This window comes from Rhea americana, unplaced genomic scaffold, assembly GCF_003343005.1.
Source record: "Rhea americana isolate MKP2758 unplaced genomic scaffold, rheAme1 scaffold_13, whole genome shotgun sequence".
Taxonomy (NCBI): domain Eukaryota; kingdom Metazoa; phylum Chordata; class Aves; order Rheiformes; family Rheidae; genus Rhea; species Rhea americana.
The window spans coordinates 6,191,885-6,202,785 of record NW_028185372.1 but is presented as its reverse complement, the minus strand read 5'-3'; positions in this window follow the sequence as shown (position 1 = coordinate 6,202,785).

Genomic DNA, 10,901 nt, shown 5'->3' with positions numbered 1-10,901 from the left:
TTGTCCCCTTCTGGTTAGCCACAGTTCCTGGACAAATCAATAATGTCTGTCAAAACTGTCAAATAAGGAAGACAGCCTGAAAATATCTGATATAATAGATAATATTTTTAATGATCATTAAAAAATACAAAAAATTTGTTGCCAGCAATACAAGCAAAGAAATGAGACAAACATAACTATTAACCTAGAAAAACTGAAAAAGATGTTCACAGATATATTACATTATTAGACATTTTAATTATTTTATAACAATTTTTTCTTTGCTTGGCCTGCTACCAGCCTTTGAAGGCAGCTTATGACTASTAAAGGGCATCTAAAAACCATAGGAGTATGCATTTAGTGTATTTTATTGGAGTGATGTCTTTATTCTGCTTAATTTTTCCAAAGCAAAATTGAAAATACGGGCAAGCATTATTAATACATATGGAATGCAATGGAAGAATAAGGAAGATGATCATTCTCTAATGTGTCATTTCCACTCACGCTTGGACACAATGGTGACATAGAAAGCAAAGTTATTTGAATTTACAAACCAAAGTTAATCTCTTATGATTATCTCTTTTTCTTAGCTTATTAGCAGTCACTTGAAACTGAAACTCTCCAGGTACTTTATTACTTGCAGTTTATTCCCAGAAGCCCTGGTAAATATGCAATTTATCTGCAACATAGAAGGGAGGAATAGTGCCCAAAGAGGACACAATTTCTGTGAAAGAGACCTCAATGCCAGCCTGTGACACTGTACTTCCTAACCGAACGCTGCTGGTACAAAGTCAGACTTGCATACTGCTCTCCCAAATTATCAATATAATAAATACCGGTACTRCTCATGTATCTTTCCAGACATTGTCCTGTGGTTTAGCAGATATTCCGTATCCATTCCACAGCAGAGCTCTGAGCATTTAAGCTGTTTTCTTGGAGTGCAGCTCCATCCCTGCCTTCCTCTGCCCACCTTCTCCAGTCTAGGCTTGCAAGCTTTTTCTGAGGTCTACAAACCTATCACTTGAATGTACTGCTATATGCTAGTGTCACTGCTTATTCTTAAGTGACAGTGGACAAAGGGGATGCTAGTCAAGAAATGGTTGTTTATTCAGGTGAGGAAATGYGTGTTAACAACTTAAAAATAGAAAATGTCCATAAGAAGACTTTATTACTATTTTGAACGGAAGTATCCAAAAAAGATTTTAGAATGGCATTTTTAACTCTTGGAAATGATTATACCCTTGCCAAAAACATAATAAATGAACTCAATAATTAGCTGCATAGTTAAAAAAGTCTATATAGCTGACTTCAATAAYGCTTTTCTGAAAGAACTTTTCACCAGTCCCAAACCGTTCTTTCAGGCAGCTRTGCAATATAATCTAAAGACTGTAATGGGCACCTGTTATGGATTTTAATGTAAGCAAGATTGATTCATATATATGGACCGCTTTCTGAAAGGAAGTTGCATGAATCTGAAATTAACTGATTATCAATAATTTTATAATAATTATTTCTTGTGCATTTTCTCATGAGGTGGTGAACATACAAATCAAAAGAAAATACAAAATAATACTAATTTTTTATTATCAGTAAACTGTAGGGCTTCATTTTCTGAATGGTGATCTTTTTTGAGGTGAATTAAAAGCAATGAACGGTGCTACCATCTGAACCCTAGATGGACAAACCACATGCTACCTTTATGATTTTTTCCTCCTAATTCTTTCCATACCCTTTAAACCCAAAATTCTTGGAGCTCCTTTTGTTATGTTTCAGTGCYATGTACATGTTTTATATAATTAAGTGTATATGCTCACGTTTCAGAAATATACCATTGAATTAGATCCAGTAAATTAGAATAGTTTAATTTGTCAGAACTACAATCTTTTGTAAGAACCTTTTTTGGGAAAAYTCATACAATAGAATAAAGTATTGGAATAAAGTCTTTATATTTCRTGTGGTCTATTTAAGGTCTTTAATGTACTGTGATATGTGGCCGGTATATTTCACAAAATGGACTAAACATTTTAAAAATATATTTTTTCATATTTTCTCAAGATTTAGGGCAGTATAGATTGAGAGTTTAATTCTTGGGCACTACTTTCTGGTATTTCCTGTGCAACAATTACTTATTAAAAAATATAAAATTAAAAAATTAAGAAATATATATATTAAAGTGCATATTAAAGTATACAAAACTAAAATATATAAAAATATATAATTCACTTTACGTATTAAAATATATATTAAAATAAATTAAAAGACAAAAATAAATTATGCAAATCAACAATGTACAATTATATATTTTCAAAAAGACAATGGCTCAGATGGCATACCTTAGAAAAACACACAAGAAATTTCTGTGAGAAGGAAAAACACAAGTGACGACTATCTTTTTCCTCATCTGATCTGGTCCAGGATTTAGTTGTGTGATGTTGCAGTTTATTTCCAGATACATTTTAACTAACATGTCTGCAAATACCAATAACACATTTTAACACGTGTAATGGAGAAATTCAATTTTACAAGAATAGCAGGCTACWGATATAACTGGAGGTATATTCAGATAAAATCTGGTTTACTCTGTTCTGGATGTGACAGTGTATTATGTGCTCTCTTACTGCTCAGAATACTAACCAGGGAAGTTGCTTGATTTTTTTTCTAACTTCCAGATCCCTGCTAAATATTGTATATATAGCCAACCATTAATTTTAAGAAGTATTTGATAAAATATGATATCCTATTTCACAGGATATCGTTTCTCTGTATCACTTTGTATGGATTGATCTTACAAAAACAGGTAGAARTTTTGGCTCACAAATTTTCCAGAGTTCATTTTTCATTTTCCTTGTATCCAAGAGGTAGAAATTTTGGCTCACAAATTTTCCAGAGTTCATTTTTCATTTTCCTTGTATCCAAGTCTTCTCTGTCACTATTGTCCTTTAGATGTGGCCTCAGAATTAGAGATTTACACCCTTTCTCAGAAAAAAATTAGTTTAACCTAACTACAAAGAGTTTTTAAGGATTCTCTACAGAATTTATGTGTGGTAGGTTTAAGCTCTTCAATTTTCTTCCTCTTTTTAAAGCTGTTTCAGAAAAAGAGAACTTTCTTTAATGAGCCCAGGAGAAGAAGAAAAATTTTTTCCCTCTTTTGCAGATTTGAGATCATCTTTTACTCTTTGTTTTTTTTCACCACAGTATGAGTAAATTATGTTCCTTTTCACTTTGTGAAAGTGTACCTGACTGGAATGACTCTTCATCCATATGAGCTGAATTTCATCTAAAAAGAAAATTAGTAAGCCTTAGATCCTGATTAGTGTACTTGTAATAATTCCTCTTGTAGTGTAGTGTCTGAACCGGGAGCCTTTGTTCAGTCCCATGTATTGGTGATCACAGTAAGATTTTCGATAATATAGAGTACCTTGATTCCTTGACCACCTACATTACTTTTAAAAAACATCATCAGTCACTCAGGAAGTGTCCACATTAAAAAGACACATTCCCACTGATCAGACACTTTCTTATGATCCCTGTAAAGAAGTCTGAATGTGTGACCAAAAGGTCTGTGACACTTGCATAAYGTGCTAATTAGGAGTTAAATGGTCTCTAGCACTAACATTGCTGCACTGGAGAAGGAATAATGTCTATTTGCCATTTGTCTATCATTCAAGAACATTATGGCTCTGGACACTGGTGGAGAATYAATCAAAGGCTTAATGAACGCTCTTCTTCTCCCATAAGCAGATGGATGGGGAACATGTGAATGGCTCTATGCCTACTAGGGCTTGCCAGGTGATAGTCAAGGAGTATTCCACAACTTCCAGAAAGGTTTAAACAATCTTATCTTTCCTGTATATCTGCCAGATCCGGGGGGGGGGGAGGGGGGGGGCGGGGAGGGGAAAGACAGAAAAGCTCTGAAGATTGAATTATGTTTTCAAGTGTGATAGTCTTCAGTCCTTTTTCTCTCATCAAAGAACATCATAACTGGAGATGGGAAAATTATTGATAAAAAGTAATTTACTAGACGAATGCAGACTTTTCCTTTCTCATTTAGTTCCCCAATAGATCATTTAGGGCTTATTATAGCTCTTTATTTTTATTTATTTTTATTTTTTTAAGCCTTAAAGTCTGTGTGGATGCTTAGTAACAGAAACTGCTAAAGAAAATTCCTGAGACCTAAGACAAGACAAAAACTTCTAAAACRAATCAATACACAACTGCTTAAAGCACTGTTTGAGTATGCTGTACAACTAATAATAAGCTAAATCTTACTCATTGACATTGAATTTCTTGGAAGTGRCCAATATAAAGTCCATATTCCAAGTAAGAGCCAACATATTAGGTAGAGAGGATTGAAATTTTCTGAATTTGAACTTCCATTGAGAGCTTAGTTTTTGTCAAAAAGGAATGTGATTTTTTTTCTCTCTCCAAAAAAAGATAGTACTTCTTCAACATTCTCATAAGACCTCATTGAAGGACTTTTACATTACAAGGGGAAACTTTGATCAATTCTTCGAGTGCACTAATTTCCCTGACCTCCACTGTGCTGGAATTTGGGAATCATTCATACTGACTCCAAGTGAGGAGTTGTTCAAAATATCGAATCATATCCACTGTCAAATGCTGAGAATGAGCAAAAGGCCATTTATGAATCAATTCAGACCAATAATTGTTCAAACACTATTTGGAATATAATTATGAATAACATATCCAAGAAAATTGAAATAATTCACAGGCAATTTGCAAATAGGAAAAAAAAACAAAACTTGCTGGATATCTCATTATAGTTCATATTATGAACTATACAGCCTGGTGTACTTAAAACCTATATAAACGTGGTCTGTAGAAAAAGATGTTAGTCCGTACACTTTTCAGATACACATTTTCTCAAGTTTCTTCTTTGAGATTGTTGGTACAAAAAATGGTAAATTTTTTTTCAGAGYTTTCAGTTGTGTGGTTGCTTAAGGATGGGACTGAGGAGGGGATGGGTAACTTTATTGCGTGGGGTTGAATGGAGAAATACAGTATTTTTGTACATAATAAAATAATTCAATTAAGATAACATCTGGAAGCTAGCACAATGGAGATTGTTTGTTTGTTTGTTTTCARTAGAGCAGCAGTTTTTCTATTATAGTCTTCTTTTTACAAGTGTACTTAGATATTTAACATGAAGTCCTATTGGAAGAATGTTTCATCAGTGTATTCTGCCTCTACAAAGGAGGATGTGAAGCAAGACAGCCTTGCAGTAACACTGTTTCAGACACAGTTGAAAATTCTTGCCCAGCATAGCATTCAAAATCCCAAAGGAATATTTTTTAATTTCTTTCTTTTTTAATTTCTTTCAAGAATATTTATTTGATACTTTAACACAACTTTGGCTTCTTATTAACTAAGAAATACCTCCTTTTCCAAAATCAGTATGACAGTTGTCTTTCTCCTTATTCTGCCATTACTAAAAAAGTAAGTCAGAGCACCTGAATCATTTGCTGTTGTTTTTGTACTCGCTGCAGCCCCAGATTTTATTGTATGTTTTAATTTTGTTTGCATAACTACACAGACTGTGAAATTGTCCCTCACAGTCTTTCATTTGGCTTTTAGAGAGAAAATAACTTTCCAAAATATGTCCTGTATTTAAAGAGGAGATATTTTTAGAGCCAAAAGTGGAATATTGTTTTCTGAATCATTTCAGGGATAGATTTAACCAACAATTAGCTACCTAACCCAAAACACAGGGATCAAAATTGCAACCCAAACTCCTGCCTCTTGGCCTTGCGAAGTGCAGCACTGATCTAAGGCTGTCTGACTGCATTAGCACAATACTCAGCCCCCCAAAATTAGTCCATCCAATTGCCTGGCATATACTAACATGGATTTTAGATCAAGGGGCCTGCCTCAAAGCCTGGTGGCTTGGAGCTTGGGCAGAGCAAGAAGATACCTGTGGTATTAGTATGTTATGTCCTGCATATTTAACTGTACTTTACCTATGACATAATTTTAAGTTATTCTCACATTGAGTCCTGCTTGTATGGAGTAGTCAAGTAAGATACYTCTTCCCTGTTTGCCTGGTCAAGAGGTCTTCCTTGAAATGCTTCTGACATTTTGTTGACCTCAGATTCCTTTGTACAGGTGCTAATGAGAGCCAGGAATACTTACATTTTCTACCTCATCCAGAAGATGGATTTTGGATTAACCCTCCTACCACCTACCTGCACATTTGAAATTTGGCTTGTTTGGTTGCTCATCACAGTATACTACGATTGTTCTTTCTCCTTCCATTTGTAACTTCTCTACTTCCACTGTTCATTGAAAGTAAGAATATAATTTAAATCCAGACCTATCTCCCCCTATTGGTGTGCTGGAGATTGGTCAGCCCTTGAAGACGTCTATGAAGTAGAAAGCCTCAAAACTTTGAGGTTTTGAAATTCTATACCATCCTACTTCAAAACTTTGTGTTACAGTACTTCCTTAGCAATTGAAAATTCCTACACTATCACTTTTTTGGAAACATACTTCGTTTATTTTGCTTCATTTGATGATCGTGTAAAAATGAAAACATAACCTATGCAGAGGAAAAATTACAGACAGGTGTCCAGAAGATACTAGGGACTAAATAGCCCTTTTCAGATTTAGAGCTGAATCTTTTCAGTCAAAAGCAGAAATGTGCTGAACCTTGTACTTACATTCTCTCTCATTAGTAATGCAGAGTTTATATTTTGCTTCTCTGGAGCAGGGGACATATGGCACTTGAATCTAGTCTAAGCTTGTTTAACTAATTTCTGCCAATTGGGAGGGCCCATTTCCTTCCGTTATGATGAGCAGTAATGATAAGAAGGTACCTTTCTAATTGACTGTGACATGCAGACATCCTAATACTTTTATCTCTTTCTGCCCAGAGATTTTTTTAAAACACATTTCTTGTATATTTTATGCAGAACAGAAAGAACAATGAATGTGATTAATGACATGTCTTCATAACTCTTTACAGTGAAACTGAATAAAACCTTTCTTTTTCGTGAAATAAAGATTTTTACTTCTACATTTACCTTTCCAGTTTAAGATGTGAAAAAACATTTCTGGGAGAGGAAGCGAGCGTATGAGTAAGCCGGCTTCCATTGCCTAGTGGTTATGGCATTCACATAAACATGGAGATCTCTGGGGACTAACGTCTGCTCACGCTACCATTTATGGTTTTGAGGGGTGGTTGGTTTTTGTCAGTGGCTATGTCACTTAAAATACACAAAGGAGCCTGAAGGCAGGGATCAGAGACAAGGTCTTCCTCTTCCCATACCAAAACCCTCCCCTCTGAAGTGTAACACTCACTGGAGTCCACATGCTGGCTTGATAAGTCTTGAGGAGTTGTACACCATGATAGAAATACAAGACMGGTGGGGAATGGCCTTCCAACTAGAACAGCTAGTATTTGATAAATGAGTTTCAGTTTTATCAAACGGAAGATGTAGGTAAATTCTGCTCAGATATTATCTCCTACATACTAAAAACATGCTTCAAACACAGGGTACAAATGTTACTCTGTAAAATGAGGACACACTTTATCATTACGCTGCACAAGCAATCTGTGGTGATACCTGCCTGCTGCAGAGACCCTGAGGGTATATGCAAAGTGTGTTTGCATAACACTGGCAGATGGAGCCATCTTCAGAGCCAATTTCTGTGGAAGAGCACCTACATCTTTACTCCTGATCAATTTTAGGTCATGACAAAGGTGTTGAGCTTCTTGATCCTGTCAAAACTCAAGTACTGCTGGAAGTAGAAGCAGAACTTCAAAGCATCAACAGAATTTATGCTTGCAAGATTGAATAATTGCTGAGATCTTCAGGATTATATTTTGGACACAAGTGCTTGAGTCCTTTCTTACAGCTGGCACTTGCTGTACATGAAACACAGGATTGAATAATTGAGGAACTCATCCTTACTTTGACAAATTTTGTTGACTGACTCTGTTTTCTCACTTGTTAAATGCCCAGTGACTTAGAGGCCTTGAGTTTTTACAAAGTTTTAAGGGCACATGAAACTCACTGATGCTGAATATGATCCTTTGAAAGTCCTCACCCTTCCTAATAATATTTGATGTTTGGAAAGCAATGCAATTGAGTTTGCATTAAAGTGAATCTTCAAGGGAAGATTCTTWCAAATGTATATTTTTATGTGTTACTCAGTTCACTATTTTAGTGGTCTTTGACTTACCTTTTATAACCTTATTTGCTAATGAACTCTTCTTTACTGTACTCCTCACCCCAGTAATATTTGCTTTTATCCAGTTAAAAAAGAAAAAAACCTACCTGYTTGTGTATATGGTTTGACAATCTTACTACACTACTTGTATTGCTCTTTTCTAATTTTTCATCCATTAAAAATAAAAGACTATTTTGAGCTATAGCTTCAGTTATCAATAATGAAACATCTAAAGACCTGATTTCTAGGCCTATTTGTTGTGTGCATTCTTCTTTTGCAGAATGGATATAGTAAGATGCATCTTATCTGTATTATTGCATCCATGCAATGATGGATTTTATTACTTCCTCCCGTAGAATTGAGCCATTATGAGCATCCCCATCTTAAAAGGAGCTGAATACTCAGAGCTCCCAGGGGAAACTGACAGGAAATGCTAGAGCTCAGCATCTCTCAGAATCAACTCCTCCAATGTAAATTGTCATATCTGCAAGAAATTAATGGCACTATTAGAATTTATTACAGTTAGTCTCTCTGCTCCTTTCTTTATTTCCTTATCTCCAAAAAAATTTTGCTTTTCTGCAATCCCTTAAGGCTGTATCAGTATAAAAACAACTTACTAAACTGAATATACTTCAGATGTTTTAGGCCTTTTGTTGTTTTTGTTAAACTGTTCTTCTTGATCTTTTGTATTTTTCCTGTTTCATCATTATTCATATAATATTGTACATGGTGCTGCCTTGAGTCAAAATGCACATCCCCTATGTAGCTTTACATACCTTGATCTTAATGGTACTGTAGCCTGTGTGACTTCTATAGATTCCCTAATGTTACATTTGTAATGAAAGAGTGTTTATAAAACATAAGCTCAAGGAAAAGAAAGTTACTAATTGATTTAACAAATTAAACACGTGTTGCTTGTCTGCAGTTCAATACTACCTTATATTATTTAAAAAAAGTRAATCTGAAAATTTTCAGTGGTACCTTCTCTCAGTTTATAAAGACAGACAGGCAAGCATTTTGGGAAACCAGGTACTTGACACACAGTTCACTTGTGCATTTTATGCATATATTTATTTTTACGTGTATGTGTGTGTATATACACACATATATGCACACCTGCGTGACAAAACATGCAAGCACAGTACACCGTCTATTACTATACTGATGTAGCAATGAACATACATATTATATAGGTACTGCACTGCTTCCAAATAATATTTTTCATGTTCCAGATGCTTGAAATGACAGTCTTTGTGTATAATATGTCTCCAGCACAATTTAGACCACCATACGCTCATTTGCCCTCAAGTAGGCCTATTAAAGTATAATTGACTGCCCTGGCAATTATTGTGAATAGCAGCTGTCTGCTGTTTTTTTTTTTTTTTAAAAAAAAAGCATGTATATAATGAGAGAAAGGATCAAATGCAAGCAATGGGGAAAAAAGCATAAAGAAAATATCTATTTAAGGTATTTTAGACCAGATTTTATACTGGAAAGCCACAAGGCCTATTAGCCATTTCCAATTAGGGACTATCAAAAAATGAATGAAAGTACTCATCTATTTATGAAAAGCAGCTGGGTCTACCCTAAATATAAAACTGGCCAAAGTTTATTTGTTCTAAAATTGTTACAGCTTACAGCACTTCATTTATTTTCATTAACTGCATTAGGTTTTGTTGAAACCTTTGTTGTATCATGTACCTTCTGTATCAGACAAAAACACCTTGCTTTGTTTTTCTCCTAAATAGCTACATAATTAGATGGATTATTTCATGTGTCTGTGCGTGTGTTTGCTGAAGAGAACAAGCCAGATAAATTAGCACTTAGCAGAACACACAATAGCACATAATATGCCCTTGTGTTTCATATAAAGCTTTATTTGTCATTCACGGCTGGTTGGCAAAACTGACTTTGCTTTTGAAAATGACAGGTGGTACTCTGGTGCTTTCTGTATGAAAAAGAGAAACAACCTTCACCAAGACAGCTTCTGTCAATAGCTCCCGTGATTTCGTATTCAACCCTGGGCTTGTGTTTCCTCTAAAGTTTTGTTTCATTTGCATCTCTTAGGTCTGACATCACCAAGCCAGTTTAATAGTTGAGATTCTATGCCACAAGTTACATTCAGGCCAAAAAAGACCTTCCTCTTTCCTCGAGGTCTACTTATAAGACAGGTGAAGTTCAGTATATTTCAATAAGCTCCAGCATTCCATGTCAGGAATCAATAGCCCTCCTCCTTTCTTTAGGAGTTATTAAATTGCAGCTGTAACATTAGCCTTCTTTATCTAATTGATTGTCTTTTCACAGGGCTAAGAAAATCAATAGCAGTCAATGGGACTGCCCTGTTTTTCCTTAATAGATGTTTTCTCCTAATTGGCTGCCTGGGTGGCTTCAGTGAGCTCAGTATGTTTTCAGAAGTCCACAATATGTTGCAGCTCTTGTAAACTATTTTACCATGTGCAACGGTTATTGATTTTATAATGAAATCTAGAAAATTCAATAGCAATCAGGAATATAGATCAGGATTCCTAGGTACGTTAAGGCAAAGGGCAAACTCACTTTGCTACCACTTCAAGCTGTGATCCAATTAAATATGTCCTTAAAGTATTACGTTAGCTAAAGACTTTCTGCAAAGTCAGTTGGTCAACCCTTCTAAATTTCATATGAAGTAAAAAGTGTGGAAAAACTGCTAGATCTTTGACTGCAGCTTCCTCACTATAGTTGATTGTAAACAA